The 23,551-nt window shown below is 44.5% G+C and overlaps 1 protein-coding gene across 1 annotated transcript in view; it reads right to left on the minus strand.

Annotated features, from left to right (window-relative positions):
• Positions 1 to 23,551, minus strand: part of CIBAR1 (CBY1 interacting BAR domain containing 1) — a 422,832-nt gene that overhangs the window by 129,406 nt on the left and 269,875 nt on the right. The gene's annotated exons all lie outside the window — the stretch shown is intronic.

Genomic DNA, 23,551 nt, shown 5'->3' on the forward strand with positions numbered 1-23,551 from the left:
CAGAGTTGGGTAAGTGTATGATCTTGTTGTTGAACAATGCACAGATTATCTGTTGGCGACTTATTACAGCGCACAATTAATGTGGCCATCACAATTCTGAATGGCAAAGCTGAGTTTTTAATGGTTCTTTATTGACTATTACTTGCTTCGTACATTACTTTGTGCGACCCGTAGATTAATTGTACTTCATATCACAAATTAGTAGATTGTCAATGACTGTACCTTGCTTTACCAAAAAGTTTTTCTCTCTTTAACTTCTAACAGGGAAGACTTCCTCCACATTCGCATCAATCGGGAGGACATGGTAGGATGGTCCTAGTGACCACTTATGTGATTCTTTACAGGCAAAGTATGGTCTGTTAGATTCTTTGTTATTATGTTTCTCTTTTGTGCACTTATAATAGTGTAATTTGCAGTAGCATATCAATTAGCTTGGCCCTGACGAATGCCGGTGAATATCCACCTTATGGCAGAAACATGTTGGCCCTATTTACTACCAAGCAAAATAGACAGTGATTTTTTCACACTGTCCCTACACTGTTTTTTAACCTGACGTCCAGGTGAATATCAATAAAGAATTCTTTATTTGCCTTGACCGCCATTTTAATACACATCACTTTATTTCTTGCACTGCATTCATCAGCCCCACCAGTGGTAAGGACACTTGCATTGACTGAACTACGGCCTAGTGATACAAAGCCAAATACATCTGGGCTTCGGTACACAGACCTTGTTCAAGATGTCCTATATGATGAGGCTCCGCCATGTGGGTGGGCTGATAGGACTCAAACTATTATGTTGAGTGCCTTTCCATCACGTGATAACTGATGTATTGCACTTGTGTTGTGCCTAGTCCAGTGATAGTCTAATTAACTCAGCCAGTTCAGACCTTCAAGTTTCTTTGTTGTTTATATAGTTCCACTGGGGGTATTTACTTGAATGGTCGTTAAACATATTCCCTCTGACCCTCCTCTGAAAGTTGTTGTTTTTCTGTAATATAGTTACGGCCATGGCAGATGGTGGCTATTTCAGGGCGGCGCTTTGCACCAACCTGATTGTCCAGGACTTTCTAAAAAAAGAAGACGTAGGCAGGAACATACTGACCACCTGCAGGAGAACCTGCACTCAGTCATTCTTTTAAAGCCCGGAAGCAGTTGAGGATCATTCAGTGTAGTAGCAGAGTACCAGCTAAAGCCCACATACAGGAGGGGCCAACAAGTTGGAACTCGACCTATTACATATTGTAATATCTATTTGAGCAAAGAGGAGGAGATGAAACTGGGAAAAGCATGACCCAGGAGGTGGACAAATGGGGCATAGTCCAATGTCTGACACAGATTCTGACTTCCTTTTGAGGTTTTCACTTGGGTAGTCAGCAAGAATGACAGTACAATGAGCCAAGTGAGCCCGTTTTTGCATCTGATACATGACCAGTTAAAAAAGGTGTTGCAATGGTTCTCCAGTATAAACGCAGAAACGCATCAGTTGGTTGAGAGCTCAATCCTTGGCATAGCTGATAATCCAAGGTTGCAAAGAGACACTGTGTTGTCCTAATAGTACATCCATGTGAAAATACTTGATCCACGGTACAAAAAAATACTTGCCACATTCATTAATTTTTCAGAAGTGGATGTTTGACTATACAAGATGTGGATTGCAGAGTATGTGAGAGACCTGGAAGAAAGGCGGCTGGAAGATATAGTCCAGGGCAGAAGTTCTGGTGTGCAGTCTTGAACCTCTAGAGAGGGCAGTACTGTTGTGGCACAGCAGCCAACACTAGCAACAAGAACACCTACAACACCACCAACACAAGAACTGGACAAAGCCTCTGCAAATGGCTTGGTTCCAAGTGGCAGGCTTTAAGTCAAGTGCAGAGGTCTAGGCAAAAGATGTTGAGCAATTGGCAGCATCAATGACCATTAAGAGGATGATCCAGGACTATCTGGATGACCCAGAATGTCAAATTGGATCAAAACCCATTGGTGTATTGGTATGAAAAGTTGCGCCGATGGCCAGCGCTCATCAGGCTAGCAATATAGTATATGGCTTGTCTGGTAGTCATGTGACTGCTGACGTGTGTTCAGTGCAGCTGGCACAGTTGTCACAGTGAGAAGGACCAGTCTCACTTCAAAACGTGGCTAGGTTGGCCATGATTAAAATGAACAAACACTTTATACCACACAATTAAACTGTTCCTGAAACTCCACAGGCGGATGAAGAGGGCAATTGATCAGACCCAAGCGTGCTAGTTGAGCAACTTTTGGGTGAATCACCTGAGTTTGAGGACTAACTCTACTTACCTGACTGAGTAGACCACCATAGAACGTTCAGTTAATCGTCGAATTGCTTTGGCAATAGAAAATGGATATAGCCAGGGGAACATTACAAATATTTTACCTGATCGAGACTTCTAGCTGCAAATTCCTTACCATAGAATTTCCCCAGGCATCAGACTGAATCCGGAAGATTATTTTGTGAGCAGTAGCCCCTTGCACTGGTACGTGACACCGATCGGCTCTGCGTGTCACCGGCGTCGTCCGTGCTGGAGTGACATCTGTGGCACCTATCTAGGAGCCACCCAAGCACATTGACGTCTGTTCTTTTCTTCCTGCCCAAGCTAGTGCGTCAAGAATAGAGATATCCCGTCAGTCACTTTTTGACTGGATTTTCTTTTAACTTCTTTTAGTATTACATATGTTTATTGATGGTTCAACAGGTGGCTATACAAAAATGACACTTAAAAATGACAAAACTGTCCGAGAGCAGCCCCGCTAAGCAGTGTTGAGGAATACACAAATCCTGATCACGTTATGAGCAAGCAAACTTATACACAGCAAGCCGCCTACAACCCAACCAGGGCCGGCCGCTTCATAAACCTAACGTGGGTGGTGCGCTTCCCTAAGGTCTTGCTACTCCCCCTCCCGCTGGAAGGCCAGTAGTCCTGACATCTTGTATTACTGCTGCTGAAAGTCCAGCACTCCCTCGTCAAGCGCTGTCATGTGCTTCTACGGCTTATCGGCCACCTGAAGACCCCCATCCTAAAAGTTCAGTACCCAACTCAGAACAAAACAGAAAAGAAAGGAAGGGAGGACCTGTCGTAGACCGTCTCAACTTCTCTCGAGCCCTGAACCCCTGTCCCCCCTCCCATCTTCCCCCCCTCCCCAAACTCCGCCCACCCTCCCTCCCTTGGTCCATGGTCCACTTGTGCCCCAGCCTAGGGCCTACAAAGTCTTCACTGGCAGGTCACTGTGATTTTGGCTCCGTGCCGGTGTCTGTCAGTCTCAACAGCCGGAGGTACTTAGGACAGGTCACCTCCGTGAACTCAGACGCCAGTAGGGACAAGAATGGCTGCCACAATTCCGCATAACGCGCTACCTCCCCCGCTCTAGATAATGACAATTTCTCCATGCCGAGAACCATCCATAGGCGATGTAGCCATCCCTGCTATGTGGGGACATGTTTAGATCGCCAGTGCGCCACTATGTTCTGCACCGCTGAGCCCAGTGCAATCGCTATCAGTCGTCCTCTCCGTGATTTCAGTGGGTAGGTCAGTGCGTTAGGCAACCCCAGAAGCACGTAAGCGGGGAAGCGTGGAATGTCTGTTTCAAAGTGTGTGTCTACCTCCCCTATTTTAACTTCTTTTGAGGTTTTTTTTCTCCTGGTGTGACAGAATTGTGCTCCAAGAAGGCCAGCTTCAAGCTTGGTGGCGCTCGTCATTGACTGATGTCGGTGATGAACCCACAGCGCAACCCTAAGTTATGCTTTACTGCCAAGCCATGAATCCCAAGGACTTGCTGGAGCAATCCCTCAGCTCATGGTGGGTCATCATGCACCACTGCGATGTTCAAGGTCCTGGTTGAGGGAGGAGTTGTATGAGGCAATATGACTTATATTTGGGCAGCCCGACCCCTCCAGCATGCCTGTGGGCTTGGATGGTCAGCAGAGGCCCCATTTGTTTCTGCGCCAAGGCTCCGGCTCAAGTCAGGCCCCAAGGACCAGCATCGGTCGTACCATCTTGACCTTTCCCGACGCCGGTCCCAATGCTGATGCTCTCTGCGCTGCCAGCAACATCCCCATTCTGATATTAAGCCGGGGGTGGGGGTGGCAGGAGGGGTCGACAGACGTCTATCCAGCGCGGACAGGAGCCTTGCCTCCTAGATGGGATACTAAGCCCTATTCCCTTGGGTTGGGACTCTGGGATGGCTTGCTGGGCCCTAAGGAATACTATCAAAATGTTGCAAGAAGGTTCCGGTTGTATGGTGTTTAAGGTCGGAGTACGGTCTTTAGAAGATAGAATGATTTTTGGAGTCCCGGTACTTGTTAGCAGTTGAATGTACGGAGAGACACGGTTCTGCAGGTACGTGCAAGTTTCAGAGAGGCTAATCCAGGAAGTAGTATGAAGGTCTGAGTTTGGTGAGATGCACGCCGGTTCTCAATACATAGATTTTTCCTTAAGGTCCCGTGCGGCGAGTATTAGAAGAGCTTTGAGCAGTGAAAAGTGACTGTGATTCTGAACATCGAGGTAAGCTTACAGGTTGATGCAGCAAGTTTTTTTTTTTTTTTTTGTGAGGTGGTGTTATTAAGGTTGTTTCCCATTTTTGAAGTTTTTTCAGATGAAAGGAAACATACGGCAACGGTGATTGAGTGAGTAATCAATGCCTCAGAGCATGTTGTGCCACCGCGGGGTGAAAGGGTTAGGAGTTGTGTAGTTCATCTTCACAATTTTTATTATTTTCATTTTTTTTTATTTTTATATTTTGTGTTAAATGGTGTGAATTTTAGAACTAAACTGAGCAAACATTGTGACCTATGCCTGTTTTGATGCTTCAAAATCGTAAATTGTCATAGAAATTTAGTATTCATAGAATGAATGTCATTGTAAATAAAGATTTATATCTGTTCAGTTTTCAGGCCCCTAAAGAAGGGCCCATTGGGCTCGAAATGCAATGGGCATTCTCTGGAATCAACGAAAGATGTTGTTAATATCGTTTATTTACTGTTCGGAATTTACTTTAAAATGTGGTAAATGTTGATTTGACTATTGAAATTCAAGGATAAAGCTGGAGTTGAAGCTTTTCTGTTTATGTGTACTATTTTTGTTGGTCTAAAATTCAGGAAGTGAAACATCTTCAGGCTGTTTGGCTCAAACAATATTTTGTTTTAAAATAAGAGTGTCAAATAGTGTTTGTTTAACATTTGAGTAAAGTGTGAAGTAAAACACATTAGCAACAGTGCACAGAGGTCGAGGATGATGAACTCGAGGTAGGAAGCCCTAAGGAATACTAGCCATATGAAGACAACCCTAACATTGACTGGTGTGAGGAACTGGGTGAAACCAGTGGCCTGGGTAGCTCTCCAGATAATGGCATGCTTTCACTGCCTGGTGTGGCTACAGAGGAGGGACCTTCTTAAGCTACAGAGCAGGGAGCTTCTTAAACAACGGAGGAGAGAGCTTCTTAAGCATTGGTGGTGTGGAGGATGGCTGTGGTCCTTGACCATCAGTTGCCCTAAGTGGCAGTTAAGATTAACGTCTTGACAGAGGTGCCTCAACTGGGAGAGTCCCCGTCTCAATTACTTCCTTTCGGGGACTTGGCCAAACCCAACACACAATAGGACAATCGCCCACCGTCACCAACCCGAACCAGGGAACCTGAATTTCCTCACCCAACACCATACCCCGGAGAACTTGGTGGTCCAAGCCTCATCATCCCATGTAAATCCTGGTGCATTCTCTACCACTGCCCCAGATAGGGAATCTAAGAAGTTGGACTCTTTGGGGGAAAGAAGCTGTTTTCTACCGCCAGCTGAGCATTGCAGACCATGAACACGGCATGCCTTTTGGGCTGTTATTACCATGCTCTGTGGGACACTGTTGCACGGATGCTGGCAATGGTCCCTGTGGAGGTCCAGGCCATAGTCTCAGACTGTTGCTATCCATTTTGAAGTTGACACAACCGACTTACTTGGCAGAGCAGTTTAGCAGACAGTGGCCTTGAGGCGCCACCCTTGACGAAGGACGAGTTTCTTTCGGGGATGTCCAATCCTCTCTTATGAACAAGTGAGGAAAACAAGGACCCCCTGAACAGTAAATAGTTCAATTCCTAGGACAGGGTGAAACTGTATGATGAAAATAACTCCTAGGCAATCAGGATAAATCAAGCAATATGCACAACAATGTAAGATAGGGAGGAACAAAGGAGAAGAGGAAAAATATACAAAAATTATACACTCTTTAATAATTCATTGTTAAACATTCATATATAAAAATTGCATAATATACATATTCCATAATGCATTCAAATTCATATTAACAACATCTATGTAAACCAAAATTAAAAAGTTTAAAAAGTGGCAATATGTTTAGATTTTCGACGCGCGGACAGGCCCTTTGATGGCACCCGTCTCCTCACAGACATGGTGGATTCGGCGCTGGAGCGCTTCAAGGACATTTGGGCTATAGCAAGGACCTTGGGCCTTTATATGGCCTCACGTCACCAACACCCCGCCATTCGCTTCTTTTGTAGCTACAGAAGGAGTTTACGGCTGCACCAATCCCATCCTAGCCACCGAGCCGCACATGCTCTCCACACTCTGCGTGGCTGAGGGTGTAGTACCCATAGACCTCAAGGGGCAGGAAGCCAGCAGTGTGGTCAGTCCATCACAACGAGGTTGTTGTAACGACTGCATTGTAATTGCCTGCCGGGAAAAAGAATGCTTAGTAAGGTGGCATATTCGTGACAAACGCTTCACTCCTGGGATGGGGCAGCCATCAGGGAGAGGTGGAGATCAGAGGACTCAGGTCTCCAGCGGAATCTTGTCTTCACACATCAACCTGCTGGAGATCCATGCTATCAGACTGCCACTGAAAGCCTTTCTACCCTTCATCAAGGGAAAGCTAGTGCAGGTGTTCATAAACAACACCACCGCCACATGGTACTACAACAAACAGGGTGGGAGGGGGGTCGTGGATCCTTTGTCACAAGGCCTTGCACCTCTGGACATGACTGGAACAGCAGGGCATATCCCTGATGGTTTTACACCAGGCGGGCTCTCTGAACACCAAAGCAGATGAACTCAGCTGTCTATGCCTAGCGAATTGCAAATGGCGTCTGAATCCATAGGTGGCGCAAGGTTTCTTTCAACAGTGGGGAAAGCCTTGGTTAGATCTGTTTGCCTCTGCCGAGAACGTGCAATGTCAACAATTTTGCACGCTGGAGTTTCTAAGGCAGTTAGTAGGCATGGACATTTTGACTGTTGGGTCCTGCAAGACTTGCTTTTTTTAAATTGTTCCACAGGCCCACTGCCAGGGATGGTATTACTTGGATATCTATTCTAAGGTATAAGTCTTTAACAGATGAGCAAGTTACTTACCTTCGGTAATGCCTTATCTGGTAGAAACTCTGTCTAGCCGTAGATTCCTTAATGACCCACCCATCCTCTCCACTCTGCGAATGGATTTCTAGGGACAGGGCGGATCCCTTTCAAGGCCCTAGCTTTCTAGTGGCGCCTATATAAGTGCTGTGGATGTCACTTCCGGTGCGGATGGCGCAGACAACGCATGTGGAGTCAATTGATACAACCTACCGGCGCGCTGGGGTACTGCTCATGAAAAATCTTCCGGATCCAGTCGGACACCTGGGGAAATTCTGCCTTGTGCCTCTACCAATCATTAAAGAGTCGGATATCAATCCATTTGTATTTATATCACAAAAAGAAGGGGAAACAATTATAAAACAGGAAGAAAAAGTGGCTAAGAGTGAGTCAAGGAAAAAAGCACCTTGCTTTTAAAACTGCCCTCACACACAGCAAGCTGTGTCATGCTTCATCATAGGGCTGCTAACACACCTCCGTGTTTACCCAACACTGGAGGTGGAGCAATAGGGAGGGGAAGACAATACAACATACAGTGCAGAGTTAGTGAGAACTCAGAGGTGAGAAAATAGTGCAGGATCAGTGGAATTAAAAGCTGGTCCCAGGGGATACTTATTACAGTTTTAATATCAGGTCCCCTGTCCAGGGTTTAAAAGGAAAAGACGTGGATGCTGGGTGGAAGAACTTATTATGAGATTCCACCTGCTCCACCCTGCTTAAGTGTCGACATGTTTTAGCCGGCAAATGACAGTGCCCCGGCTTTCTTCAGGACTCTCACCTTTGTGAACCTGGGTGACACCCCTTACCCTTCTACCAAATCAGAAGTGAAAAAGGGGAAAATCACCTTTCAGAAGAGCTCTTCTCTATGTGAAGGGGAACCAAGTTTATATTAGTAAACAACTCCAAATGGCGGGGGAGGGGAACAGCTTCCTATTAGCACTCTTGCTTGCGAGGTAAGCTGTTGGCCGACTTAATAGTCTCTCCACTCCATTTGTGTCTACTCTGGCTACCGACTTGGTGTAAAGCAAGGATATTTTTTTTAGGAATGGTTCTCCAATACCACATCTATTTAGTGTGGTATTCAGAGAAGACCATTTTGAGGAGTCAAGAGCCTTCACTGCATCTAAGAAGTCCGCCTCAGCATCCAAATCAATTTTTAGATGGTGTAAAACCGCAAAGACTGTTTTCAAAATGACAGAGGTGGATCTATGTGGGACAAACCCTAACTGGACTGGGTAACAGCATATTTTCCCATAAGTAGGGAGCGACGAAGGATAAGTAACTTACCTGTAATCCTAGTTCTCTTCCAGGGGTATACTCATCAAAGTCATAAGCACTGAATAGGACCGCCCACGTGCGGGGACCCCGGAGCAATAACTATATTATATTATATTATATTATATATATATATATATATATATATATATATATATATATATATATATATATATATTTTTTTTTTCCCCAGGAACTTCGTTATGTCATCCGCTTCAACCAGGATAAAGAATGAACCGGACCCATTCAGGTGAGTTTGCAATATTTATTTGTGCATTTCTCTCTCCGCCATGATGCGTTTCGGGCCCTTGAGCCCTACATCCACTCATTCTTCAATATGTAAAACATATTTAAACTTTACAGAAACACACAGACACTGGATGATGTCATCAGTGATGTCATCAATCAGTGATGTCATTTGAAATGTCATCAGTGATGTCATCAGTGATGTCATTTGAGATGTCATCAGTGATGTCATCAGTGATGTCACTGACCATGTGAAGCAGGGGGACTGAAAGAAGGTGAGTGTGGGAGGTGAGTGAGGGGAAGGGGAGTGAACATGGGGAATGAGGATAAGTGAGGAAAGCGGAGTAAGGGAATGGGGGTGAGGAATGGTAAGAGAAGAGCAGTGAGGTTGAGGAAAGAGTGGTGATAGAGGGTGGATAAAGGCAAGTGAGCGCGAGACAAGGGGAGTGAGGGAGTGAGGAGACAGAGGGAGTGAAGGAAAGAGTGAGAGAAGGGGACTGAGGGAGGGAGCATAGAAAGGTAAGTGAGGGAGTGTGGGAGAGTTTAAGGGAGTAAGCATGAGGGAAGGGGACTGAAAGAGTGAGGGGACGGAGGTAGTGAGGCTAAGAGAGAGGATGTGAGGGAAGGAGAATGAGGATGTGACAGGACAGAGTGAGAGAAGGAGAAATAAATAAATCTGAAATAAATCTGTTTTTGCTTTCCCCAGAGACTATGGTATGGGTTCCATATACCACAACAACTTGCGTTACAACATGCAAGGCATCAATAGGAGAGATGGTGTACATTTTACAGATGAGGGGAATAGTGTCTTCCTCTTGAATTTTAGACTCTGCATCAGTACCTACTTGTAGGTAAAAAAAACCCACATAACACAACAGCTCTTTTCAGAGCTACCCTACCTCTAAGCACTCTAAATACTTTTTTTACTCTAATTCTTTTCACTGTTTTTCCCCGTGGTGCGCTCAGGGTACGCGTACCGGGAAGCGTACATGGAAACGCACCCAACGCTTACCCCGCGAAAATTTCAACAAAAAAAATAAATAGTTTTTTTGCACCACAGGGTCCTTCTAGGTCCCCCTCAGAAAACCTAGGGGGTCAGGGGGTGTCTACCTTGCCCCCTTATAATCATTTCCCCCTTTTTTTCACCTCTTGTGTCTCGATTCTACCGAGACACAAGATGGCGGACTCTCCGGACTGTTTGGAATGTTGACAGACACCCGAGAGCCAATCAGCTTTCCGCTTGCGCACTTCCGTGGCGCGCCGGGTGCGCTCTCCGGTGCGCGTACCTGTAAGCGCTCGAAGCGCGCATATAGATATATATGTGTTTTTTAAGTTAATTTTTGTAAAAACCACTGGAGCAATTTTCACCAAACATAGAAAAGGCACTTCTGCGTACCAGTCCCTACAATTTTGCCAAGTTTGGTGTAATTGCGTTAAGCCGTTCGGGCTGTAGCCGTGTCTAATCGTCCTATGGAAATTAACATGGGGAAAACACGTTTTGGGACCCCCCTTTTTTCTCGGCCCCCGCATGACGAATCCCCCCAAAACTTCCAGGGAAGGAGTGGAGCGGAGCTGGCCTAAATTTTGGAAAATTACACGCAAATTCCTCAACCGGCGCCAAAGTTATTCCCAATAGAATGTTGCGGATTTCCTATGGTAGCTAGGTCCTAACTATAACTACCTACTGTAAATATATTTACATTTGAAATAATAAAGAAACATAAACCATGATATTTTCATGATACAAAGAAGAAAACTGCTTTCAGTTTGTTTTGAAATCATAGCCATATTTTTAAAGGTAAAAAGGCAAGATCATAGTGGCAGATTAGCCTATAGAGACTGCATATAGAACAGTTGGAAAAAAACTGGCGCTGTGCCTTTAAGACCTCCAGGAACCTCCAGGCTCCCAACATGCCCCTCAGGTGACAGTTAGGTCAGTTCTTTTGGATAGCGTATAACAGTGTAAGCACAGCATGGGTAACAGATACATATTTATGGACCTGGTATTCATTCGGGGAGGAGGGAGGGTTGCTTATGCCTTTGATGAGTATACCCCTGGAAGAGAACTAGGATTATAGGTAAGTAACTTACTTCCAGGGGATACTCATCAATAGTCATAATCACTGAATAGAGTAGCAAGCCCATCCTCATACCCTGCGGACGAATACCAGGATATCATAACCTGTAAAAAACATATATTACCCAAATAAGTTTCTCAAGGATGTTTGTCCAAACCGAGCATCTGTTTGAGTGTCAGAATCAAGGCAGGAATGGCGTGCAAAAGTGTGAACCGAACACCATGTGGCTGCATCACATATTTCCTGAATAGGTACATTACTAAGCATCGCTATCATAGAGGCTTTGCCCCTTGTAAAATGAGCTCTCGGCTTGCCCGGGAGCTGCTTGTGTGCCAACTGATAGGATAACATGATACATGACACTATCCATCTAGCAATGGCTTTTTTAGAGGCAGGACAACCAGTGTTCAATGGACCATAATTAACAAAAAGTCTTTTGTACACTCTTTGTTTTTATCTAGATAACATTTTAACACTCTTTTCAGATCTAGAGAGTGCAAAGCTTACTCAGCAGGAGTGACAGGGTTCGCAAAGAAAGTAGGAAGAGTGATTGACTGGTTGATGTGAAACTCCTAGACCACCTTAGGAAGGAACCTCGGGTAAGTTCTTACCACCACTCTGTTTGCATGGAAAACGAGATAAGGCTTCGAAGAGCACAATCAATCAATCATGTAATTTGTAAAGCGCACTACTCACCCGTGAGGGTCTCAAGGCGCTGGGGTAGGGAATGCTGCGACTGCTCGAAAAGGCATGTCTTGAGGAGTTTTCTGAAGGTCAGCAGTTCTTGGGTCTGCCGTAGGTGGATGGGGAGGGTGTTCCAGGTCTTGGCGGCGAGGTGGGAGAACGATCTGCCACCGGAGGTCGCTCTTTGGAAGCGAGGGACTGAGTTGTCTGTTGAGGCACGTTGGTCCGGTGTTGTGGAGTGCCTTGTGTGCGTGGGTGAGGAGCTTAAAGGTTATCCTCTTGTTGACCGGGAGACAGTGAAGGTCTCTCAGGTGGGGTGTGATGTGGCTGCGGCGAGGGATGTCGAGGATCAGGTGTGCAGAGGCATTCTGGATGCGTTGGAGCCGTCTCAGGAGTTTGACTGAGGCTCCTGCGTAGAGGGCATTTCCGTAGTCCAACCTGCTGCTGACGAGGGCCTGGGGGACCGTTCTTCTTGTTTCAGTGGGGATCCACTTGTAGATCCTGCGGAGCATGCGGAGGGTGTGGAAGCAGGAGGAGGAGACAGCGTTGACCTGTTTAGTCATGGAGAGGGTGGAGTTGAGGATGACCCCTAGGTTGCGTGCGTGCTCGGTGGGTGTTAGGGCGGTTCCCAGTGGGGTCGGCCACCAGGAGTCGTCCCAGGCTGAAGGGGTGGATCCGAGGATGAGGACCTCCCTCTTGTCAAAGTTCAGTTTCAGTCGGCTGTCCCTCATCCATTCAGCGACGGCCTTCATTCCTTCGTGAAGGTTGGATTTGGCGGTGTGCGGTCCTTGGTGAGGTAGAGGATCAGCTGGGTGTCATCGGCGTAGGAGATGATGTTGAGGTCGTGTCGACGGGCGACGTGGGTGAGCGGTGCCATGTAGATGTTAAACAGAGTTGGGCTGAGGGATGAGTCCTGGAGTACGCCACAGATGATCTCGGTGGTTTTGGAGCGGAAGGGGGGGAAGGCGGACGCTTTGTGTTCTGCCGGAGAGGAAGGAGGTGGTCCAGTCAGGGGGCTTCTCTTGGATCCCGGCGTTGTGGAGGTGTGTTCGTAGTGTGTGGTGGCAGACCGTGTCGAAGGCGGCTGACAGGTCCAGGAGGATTAGGGCCGCTGTTTCTACGTTGTCCAGCAGGGACTTGATTTCATCGGTGGCGGCGATGAGGTCAGTCTCGGTGCTGTGGTTGCTGCTGTACCCGGACTGGGTAGGGTCCAGGATGTTGTTCTGCTCGAGGTAGCGGGTCAGTTGTTTGTTAACGGTCCTCTCGATGACCTTTGCCGGGAACGGGAGCAGGGGGATTGGCCGGAAGTTCTTGTGGTCCTTTGGGTCCGCCTTGGGTTTCTTGAGTAAGGCATTGATCTCGGCATGCTTCCAGCTCTCGGGGAAGGCTGCTTGTTGCATTTTCTATTCATACTTATTTGTATCATTTCTCTTTTAAGGTTATCTAAAGTGTATTTCCCTTTTAATCTGATGTTCTTCAGTTCTGTGTACATGCAAGTGACTGAAGATTCCTTTTAGAATTGTTTATCTGTAAATGTGTTTGTACTGGCAGATTTCTGCTGGGACTTGAAGAAGAGAGTACTGTGCTGTTTCCATTAAACCAGTACCAACTATTCCTGGATTATTTGATTCATTTACAACAAATTTTTTGCGACGAGGGTGGAAAAATATTTGTGTCGAAACAAGGATTTTCTCTCATGAACTTTCACTGTGTTACGATTTTTAGACACTTTCTGGCATTTTTCAAACCTATTTGCGTTGAGCTCGCGTGACGTATCTGGAACTCGCGCGTCCAAGCTGTCTGCTTCTGGAACTCCGACTTCTAATGGACTACGAAGCACCCGCAACAATGCGTGACGGATTGCATCATCACGCGACGACGTTGTGCCGCGTTTACATCATCAAGCGACGACGTTCCGTGTCATTGGCAGCCATCTTGGGTTGTCATAACAACGCGGCAACACTACACGGAAGAGATTATCACAACAATTGGATCAACGCAGAAACTTCACTTAGGAACAATTTTGGGAACGAATGGAATTTCTTTAATATACAAGATTCGGCGAATAGGTGATCGTTGTATTAGCGATCTTACTTTTAAATGTCTGGTTAGGTAGCGTTATTATCGTTTTTTTCTTTAAAAGTGATACATTAGGTACACAGTTTTGGTTGGTATATTTGTGTGGTGTATATCTCAAATATTCTATACATCCATTGTTTTATTTAGTTATTTATTTATTTATTTTTTAGAACATGATATATTAATATACACAGTTTTGGTTGCTATACATTTAATATCTGTATTTTTACATATTCATCAATATGCAATTCGATCCTCCCTCGAAATTTCTACAAAGCAAAGGGGATCCTCCTATACCTTGGAATAGGTGGAAGGAAGAATTTTTAACGTATCTTAAAGCTATAGATGGAGAAAGGATGGGTAATGAAAAAAAAATATATATTTTTCTTCATTGTTTAGGGTCTGAAGGACAAGCCATTTTTAGAACCCTTCCTCCAGTACCTGGCGATTTAGAAAATTTTGATGAAGCCATGTTACGTGTTGAAACAAGATTTAAACCCACTACTAGCATTGCCCTAAATCGTTATAAATTTTACAATAGAGCGCAAAAAGATTCTGAAACTTTTGATGACTTTTTAACTGCTTTTAGGTCATTAGTTATTTCATGTAATTTTGGAGAAATTACAGATGAAATGATCAGGGACCAAATTATTGTAAATGTTAAATGTAAAAAAACACAAGAGCAGTTATGGATTTTGGGGAACCCTACGTTAAAAGAAAGTATTTCTACAGCTAAGGCATTTGAACAATCCAATAAATGGATGAAAACTATTGAAGAGAACACTAAAGGTGGAAAAAATGACAAGTCTAGTGATGATGTGTGTGCCATAAGCAATGTGAAAAACAATTTTCAACCCAATAAGAACTTTGGAAGAAATCAAATTGTATGTTACAGATGTGGTAGTAATAGTCATGTTGCCTCTTTTAAATTCTGTCCTGCAATTGGTAAAGAATGTAGCAAATGTGGGAGAATTGGTCATTTCTCCAAAGCGTGCAGGGACGAAAGAAGAAGGAATAGTGATCGCAATGTTGGTAATTTCAAGAAAAATGAAGTTTCTTGTGTAAGGTCTAATGCCTCTTGGTGGTTTAGCTATTATGCTGTTTTTTATATGCTGAACGTAAATTTTTCATGCATAAGTATTTCCTATATAGTCTCTCTGTATACAGATGGTTGTGGTTGTGTAAATTAGTGTTGTGGTACAATGAATCTTTATTTGTTGACAGGAAGAAGACAAGCTTCTCCCACGCCAGTGGACGTTTAAAGCGTTGGAGTTCCTGGTAGATATTTAACTGTCTATTAGTAAACTCACTATTATTATTTTTTACAAATATATTTTTTGTCACACATTACCTGTAGTAATGGTTGCAGTAGCTAGTTGATACTGAAGGTCCTGAAGAAAGCCGGGGCAAATCCCCGATGGCTGAAACATGTCGACCGTTCTACACAGCGCCAGTGGGCAGTCACCACACTGGCGTGTTTTTACTCTTGACACACTGATTCCTCCATGTATGCCCTCATAGAATCAGCGTAGTCAATTTTAATTATCACCACTATTTGAGCACTGCACATACTCTAGTCCACTTCATGGTAAACATCCTGGCTAGATTTCTGACATCCACTCTCCACGCCGGCACTACTTGGTCGGATGAGATATGGATTGTACAGTAATTCCCACGTGACGTTAACTCCATCGTGAAGGTGGTCTGATGGGAATCATTCTAGCTTTGGGTTACCTATAACTCTCAACAACTTTTGTTCACATACACATCCTACTGTTTCAGAGTCACTTTTTGGTCATACATTATTTCCAGACCTGTTCTGCTCTTTGGTGTGTTTCTAATCCTTCTTGTGACATTTCGTATATTCAATGTGAACATTCTAAAGCTGGAGAAATGTTGAGAGAAGGTGGTATGGTAGTTTCTTTAATAAATATTGGTGTGGTTGATGGTGAAATACTTAATTCACCCAAATGTATTGTAAACTTTATGGCAGTAGATCTCGAATTGATGGCAGACTCTGGTTCTCCCTGGACCATCATTACTAGAGACTATTTCTCTGAAAAGTATGGTTCAAAATTATCTGAAAAAGATCTTTCCTCGCCTGATATTAATGCTTTATGTTTTAATGGTTCAAACATTGATTTTATGGGTTATTTACAGTCTACTATTCATTTTAAAGGGAGATCTGCAGTTATTAAGTTGTATGTAGCAAAAAAGGGAGTTGATGTACTTGGATGGAGAGATCAGTGGAAGTTGGGAATTATGTTAAATCCACGGGGTAAAGAGCCTGTCATAGTATCTAGTGATGTTTCCACAAGAAAGTTCTATTGTCACCATAGAAGATGACAGTAAATGGAAAAATTTAGCTAAAGAATTTCCTAGTGTATTTTCAGAAAGTTTAGGCAAATTAAAGGGTTTTGCACACGCTATCAAGCTCAAACAAGGAGCTTTTCCTCTAATACAAAAGCTTAAGAATGTGCCACTTAATGTCAGAGAGGAATTAGGAAGTGCACTTAAGGAAATGTTAGACAATGGAGTGATAGAGGAGATTGAGTCATCTGAATGGGTTTCTCCAGTGGTTCTTGCTCGTAAGCCTGATAAAAGTTTGAGACTTTGCATTGATTTAAGAGCTTTAAATGCAAATATAGTTGTTGATTGCCATCCCCTACCCAACATAAATGAGGTTGTGAGCATGCTTGGGGGTGCCACAGTGTTTTCAACTCTCGATCTTAGATCGGCATATCAACAAATTGAATGGACGACGGAATCTAGACATCTTACGGCTTTTATTACCCCTCAAGGTTTATACCAGTTTAAGCGGATGCCGTTTGGGTTAGCTTCCGCGGCATCCGTTTTTCAAAGGTCAATGTTTCATCTTTTCAAGGGAATGGGAAATTACGTTAAGTGCTTTCAAGATGACATTCTCATTTTTTCAAAGAACAATTAAATCCATTATGAACATTTAAGAGGTGTATGTAAAGTGTTAAGTGACTCTGGTTTGACGATTAAGAGTAAAAAGTGCAAATTGTTTCAGAAGACTATAGAATACTTAGGGCACAGAAATTTCAAAAGATGGTGTGTCTCCAAAGAAATCGTTAGTTGATGCTATTTTAAAAGCACCTGCACCGGATAGTAAGGATAAATTGCTGTCATTTTCAGGCCTTTGTGAGTACTACAGCAAGTTCTTCAAAGACTTCGCTTCTAAGATGGAACCCATTAGAGAACTTGCTAGGAAGAATGTGGAATTTGTATGGGGTAGTAGACAGCAAAGTGCTTTTGATAGTATAAAAGCTGATATGGTGACTGCGCCTACTCTCAGACCTTTCTGTTTAGATAAATTGTGTTTACTGACAGTAGATGCTAGTCTTTACGGTTTGGGTTGTGTTTTGTCACAACATTCAGGAAAGGAAGAATGGAATGTGGCATTTGCTTCCACACTCTCACTGCCACTGAGAGAGGATATGCTGTCATCGAGAAGGAACTTTTAGGTTGTGTATGGGCGGTGGAACATTTTCGGAATTATATTTGGGGTACAAGGTTCATGTTAAGAACTGACCATAAACCTTTGGTGAATATTTTGTCACCAAGTGGAGGAGTTAGAGCAACTGCTCGCATAGCCAGACTTATGTCACGTCTCCAGGAGTATAATTTCGACCTTGAGTATGTTCCAGGAAAATTGAATGCAACTGCGGACTGTTTGTCCAGACTACCATGTGACGGAGTTGATGAACCAGGGGATGAAGAGATCGTAGTTAGTATTACTGAGTCTGTTTCTGAAAATGTTAAATTGATATCTGAAGAGGTATGAAGGAGAAGTATGAGTGAGGACACTTTACTATGTCAAGTAAGGGATTATGTCAAGAAGGGTTGGCCTCCCAAGTGTGAGGTATCTACTGATCTCATACCATTTTTAAATATTAAAGAAGAGATAGTTTCTGAGGGTGATTTGATTTTTAGATCTGGAAAGTGTATTCCGCCTTTTGGGATCCGTGATTTTATTTTGAAACTCAGTCATGAGTGTCACATGGGTATGTCGTCCATGAAGAGGTTGATTAGATCACATTTTTGGTGGCCGGGAGTGGATAGGTTTGTTGATAGATTTGTGAGAGAATGCCCAGATTGTATAGAAAGTGACAAAGCTTGTAAATGTAGTCCGGCCCCTTTGATACCTGTCAAGTGGCCGGAGTATCCATGGCAAAAGTTAGGTATTGACATTTCTGGTCCTTTCAATTTTTTACCAGCGGAATGCAGGTTTGCTGTTGTGGTGGTTGACTACCATTCTAAATGGCCAGAGGTCAAGCTCATTTCTCATCCCAATTCAGGAAATGTGATTTTGTTTTTGAAAGAGCTGTTTGCTAGAGAAGGTTATCCTGAAGTGATGATTTCTGATAATGGTGTACAGTTCAAATCTTCTGAAATGTTGGAATTTGTTAAAGATTGTGGTATCAAACATATCACCACGGCATTATATGAACCACAAGGGAACGGACAAGTTGAGAGGTACAACAGGGTTCTCAAACAAGATATTCTTTGGGCTCGGACTTTTGGTAGCTTGTGGAGAGAAAGATTAAGGGAGAGACTTTGGTTATATCGAATAACACCTCATTCGACTACTGAGATTTCTCCTTTCCGGTTGTTAAGGGGTAGAGATCCCACATCTAAATTGTGTCCCTGGTGGTTTAAAAAGAGTACTATTCCTCATGATGTTATACTTGATGTTACTGATGTAGCCCGTAAAGTTGAAATGAAGCAAGACAAGATCAAGAGTGATTATGATATTCGGATGAAAGTAAAGGTACCTATGTTTAAATGTGGTGAATGGGTGAGAATTCGCAAACCAGGTTTTGTCTCTAAAGGTGAAATCAAATTTGGTAAACCAATTAAAATTGTGAAAATAAATCGTAACAGTGTTGTTACGCAAGATGGTAAGATCTGGAATATCAGACGCGTTTCTAAATGTAATCCTTTATACCATTGAATTTCTTAAGGAGGGAAATGTGTTGCATTTTCTATTCATACTTATTTGTATCATTTCTCTTTTAAGGTTATCTAAAGTGTATTTCCCTTTTAATCTGATGTTCTTCAATTCTGTGCACATGCAAGTGACTGAAGATTCCTTTTAGAATTGTTTATCTGTTAATGTGTTTGTACTGGCAGATTTCTGCTGGGACTTGAAGAAGAGAGTACTGTGCTGTTTCCATTAAACCAGTACCAACTATTCCTGGATTATTTGATTCATTTACAACACTGCTGTCTCAAAGGAGGTGTTGATGACTTTCCGGAGATGGGGTGCGATGGCTGTGCTGGCTTTGTTGAAGATGTGGTGTGGGCATGGGTCTGACGGACATCCGGAGTGGATGGATCTTGATCGTGTCGTCGTCGATGATGTTGGTCCAGGAGAGCAGGCAGTTGGTGCAGATGGTGGTTGTGGGTCTCAGTGGTTGTCGGGGCGCTCGTGGCGTTAAAGCTGTCGTGGATGTCTGCGATCTTGCGGTGGAAGAAGGTGGCCAGCGAGTCGCACAGGTCTTGCGAGGGTGGGACGTCGTTGGTGTTGGAGCTGGGGCTGGAGAGTTCCTTCACGGTGTTGAAGGGCTCTTTGCTGCTGTGCGCGTTGTTGTCTAGGCGGTTTTTGAAGGAGGCCCTTTTGGCGGATCTGATGAGGTGATGGTGTCTGCGGGTGGCGTTCTTATGGGCTGCGTGTCCAGTGTTCGATCTCAGAGCCAGATCTTCTCCCGCTTTCGGCAGGTTTGCTTGGAGGCCCAGAGGTCTTCAGTGAACCAGCTGGCTTTATTGTTGGTGTGACTGTTGGAGGGTTTCTTGACCAGGGCAAGGGTGTTGGCGCAGTCGTTGATCCACTGTCTGAGGTTGCGGGCAGCGGTGTCGGAGTCGGTGGGGTCGGCTCTGGGCGAGGGTGATGGTTAGCTGGCCTTCGGTGACTTTGCAGCGGCGAGGCATCTGTTGGGTGCGATGGTGCGTGGTGGGTTTCTTGAAGGTGAAGTGGATGCAGCGATGGTCGGTCCAGTGGAGCTCGGTGGTGTGGTTGAAGGAGACGTGGGGGCTTGCGGAGAAGATGGGGTCAAGCGTGTGACCGGCGGAGTGAGTGGGTGTTGTGACGAGTTGACTGAGTCTGAGGTTGGCTAGGTTGTCGATCAAGGTGGTGGAGTTGGTGTCGTTGTTGTTCTCGAGGTGGAAGTTCAGGTCCCTGAGGAGGATGTAGTCCATGGAGGCGAGGGCGTGTGTGCTGACGAAGTTGGCGATGGAGTCGCTGAACTGTGGTCAGGGTCCGGGGGGTCTGTAGATGAGGATTCCTCTGAGGGTGCTGTTGGGGTCGGTGTGGATCTGGAAGTGCAGGTGTTCGACAGTGCTGAGAGTGTTCCTGTGGATGATGGCAATTCCTCCTCCTGCTCCATTGGTCCGGTCCCTGCAGGTGATCTTGTAGCCTTCCAGGACAGCTATGGCTATGTCAGGTGCCGAGGCAGGGTTCAGCCAGGTCTCCGCCAGGAAGGCGACGTCTGGGGAGGTTGAGTCGAGTATGTCCCAGAGTTCAACGGCGTGTTTGCGGGCGGAGCGGGTGTTGAGAAGGATGCATCGGAAGTGGTTGGGTTCTTTTCTTATCGCCAGTATGGTGGGGCGGATGCTTCTGTAGCAGCAGTTCAGGCAGGTGATAGCTCTGTGGGTGCGCTTCGGGGCAGCCAGGAAGCAGGTGTGTGATTGTCCGGTGTTGAGTGCGTGGAGGATTCTGGCATCGTAGCGGTGTCGGGCGTCGTGGCGTTCGCGGGGTCCAGGGGTCCTTGCGCTAGGCCCAAGGATTCTATCTCGCTCACACTGCAAGCAGATGGGATTGCCACGAAAAATGCAGTCTTCCACAAGAGATGTTGAAGGGAGGCTTTGTGGATAGGTTCGAATGGGGGACCCATTAACATAGAGAGGACCACATTAAGCTCCCAGGAAGGGGATGGAGACCTAATGGGTGGGTAGACTTTTTTTAGACCCTCCAGGAAGTCCTTAACAACTGCCATCTGAAAGAAAGAAGCCTGTGTGGGGGACTTTCTATATGCTGTAATCACTGCCAGGTGAACCTTTATGGAGGAATATTGCAAACCTGCTTTGGCCAAATACAGACCTCGAATAGGGTCATGACCATAAGCAGTACACCACATGTAAAAACGCTTCCACCTAAAAGCGTAATTTTTTCTCGTATAAGGTCTCCGTGCCTCCGTGCCTCTTTCAAGATCTGCATGCAGTTTTGAGAGAGACCTAAATATCCATATTGGATGAACTCAAGAGCCATGCTGCTAACCTCAGGGACGGCAGGTTGGGATGGAACACCTTGCCGCCCGCCTTGGTCAGCAGATGATATGGTAACCTTCTGTGTGGTACTCAGGACAGAAGAAGAAGGTTCGAGTAGCACCACTGACGATGCCACTCTGGAGCAACCAGGATCAACTTGGTCTTGGATTCGTACAGATTTCTGATCACCAGGGGAATGAGGGGGACAGGTGGAAAAGCGTAGAGTAATGTCTCTGACCAGTCTATCAACCGAGCATTCCCCTTGGAGCCTGGTTGCGGGTATCTGGAGGCAAAGAGATCTATGTTGGGTGTTCCCCAGCTGCGAAAAATGTCTTGCGCAACTTCTTGTTTTAGCACCCAGTCGTGCGCTTCTGTGAAATGCCTGCTATGCCGTCTGCTTGGACGTTGAGGACGCCTGGTAGGTGAACTGCAGAGATCTTCATGTCTCGTGCCAGAAGCCACTTCCAAATCGCTTGCGTGTCCAGAAACAGGGGTCTGGACCTGGTGCCTCTGAACAAGCAAAGCAGTCAACTTGATGGAGGGAAAGAACGCCTTGGCAGCCAGTTTGCTGTAGAGGTCTCATGTGAAGTCTGGCATTTGGGACCAGAAAACTGCGCAAAGCCATCAAACCCAATAGAGATGAAACCTGTCTGGCCGTGGGATAAGGTATCTTCAGGAGGGTCTGACACTTGTGGAGAATCGATGGTAGTCTCTCCTCCGAAGGATACACTTTTGCGTTTACTGTATCCAGAGTTGCGCCCAGGTATAAAATGTGCAACTAGTATAGTTGGAAGTCACCCAAAGTGAGGGAAGTCAGAAACAATGTGTTCATTCGCAACAAAAAAAACTGTAACATAAACATGTACATAAAACCAAGTATATTACTTCTTTACCATATGTTATGACAATAATAAGCGGTGACACAACAGTTCTGACCTCTAATTTGGTCCAGTACTATAAGTAATATTAGTTCATATGATTTGCTCTACATCCAAAATCCCGCTTGATGTTTTTATACTGATATACATATGGTACACTATAATAAAATTTACATAATCATCCTCATAGGTAAACAACGCTACTGCTTGTCTGTAAATTTTCAGAAACATTTTCCAAACTTTAACCCCGTACAAAGTCATCGTTGGTGGACATACAAACATATACTAGTTGCACATTTTAGATTTTTCCAGCATTTAAACATATTGTGTAACCAAAAATAAGGAACTTATGTCATAAGTTGTTCCGTCCAAAACTTACTTCGCATGCATGTTACAAATAAATTTGTTTTGGAATTTATCTCTAACAAAGTCATGATTGACCGCTAATCATCAGATCCGGTCCTAGTTGTTCTTATAGTTACATTATTGTTTTCTGGGGCATACATACTGACAGCATTCATAACATACCAGTTTATATATGCAGATTGCTACCAAATTACACTTAGACTAGTTACTACAAAAAAGTGTGTAGTTCCCTATCTAAATTAAGACACATATCGACTGCCCTGAGTCTTATGAGCCACCAACTCTCCAGTGGCCTTAGGAGTAAGGTTTTATTCCCACCCCTATTGGAATTTTTTTAATGTTTCAATATCATGGAAAGTGATTTTTATTTGGTCCTCCGCACCATGCATGCTATTATAGTGTAATGTTAAAGGATATTCAGTGTTTTTATTCTTAATAGCTCGTACATACTCTTGGATCCGTTCCTTTAGTGGTCATATCGTGCTGCCTACGTAGATCAAGTCGCAGCAGCACACAATAAAATAGACCACGTGTTTTGAGCTACAATTAATAAAGTTGATGATTTTGTAGATTTTTTGTGTATTGTACTGAAACTCTATCATTTTGTTCTTTATAAGACAACACATGTTGCATTTTTAAAAACCTGGTGGCAGAGATGGTAACCAAGTAGCAGCTGGGGTTGGTCTTAGATATCTATAACATAGAGTTTGTCTGAGTGTCTTCCCCCGACTATGTACGATACTTGGCTTTTCTGTAATGGCCTTGCGCAGCGTGTCATCCATCTTTAGGATATGCCAATGCCTGACCAAAATCTTGTAAAGGTCAGGACTAGCTGCACTGAAAGGAATTACAAGGGCAGGCTTCCGTTTCCTATCTTCATGATAGTTCTTACTTGAATTTTGTTTGTACCATAAAAGATCTGTCCGTTTCACCTGGTCAGTCCTATGTTTTGCTCCAGCTATAGTCTGTCCAGAATAGCCCGATTGGTAAACCTTCTCTCTAGGTTTTTCAATTCTGCTTCAAAATCAGTGTCTGTGCTACAATTTCGCCATACCCTAATCATCTCCCCATACGGGATGGCTCTAATCTGGGTCTGTGGGTGGGCACTTGACGCATGCAATACTACATTGCATGTAGTTTTCTTATGAAATAATTTAGACCTGATCCGTTGTTCTGCCACATACAGTGTGGTATCTAGGTAGTCTATGCTGATGTCACTAGATTGATATGTGAAGTGTATGTTGAAAATGAGTGCCCATTGAAAGGGAGATTGAGGATTCGATG

Source organism: Lissotriton helveticus, chromosome 4_1 (genome assembly GCF_964261635.1).
Source record: "Lissotriton helveticus chromosome 4_1, aLisHel1.1, whole genome shotgun sequence".
NCBI classification, from domain to species: Eukaryota; Metazoa; Chordata; class Amphibia; order Caudata; family Salamandridae; genus Lissotriton; species Lissotriton helveticus.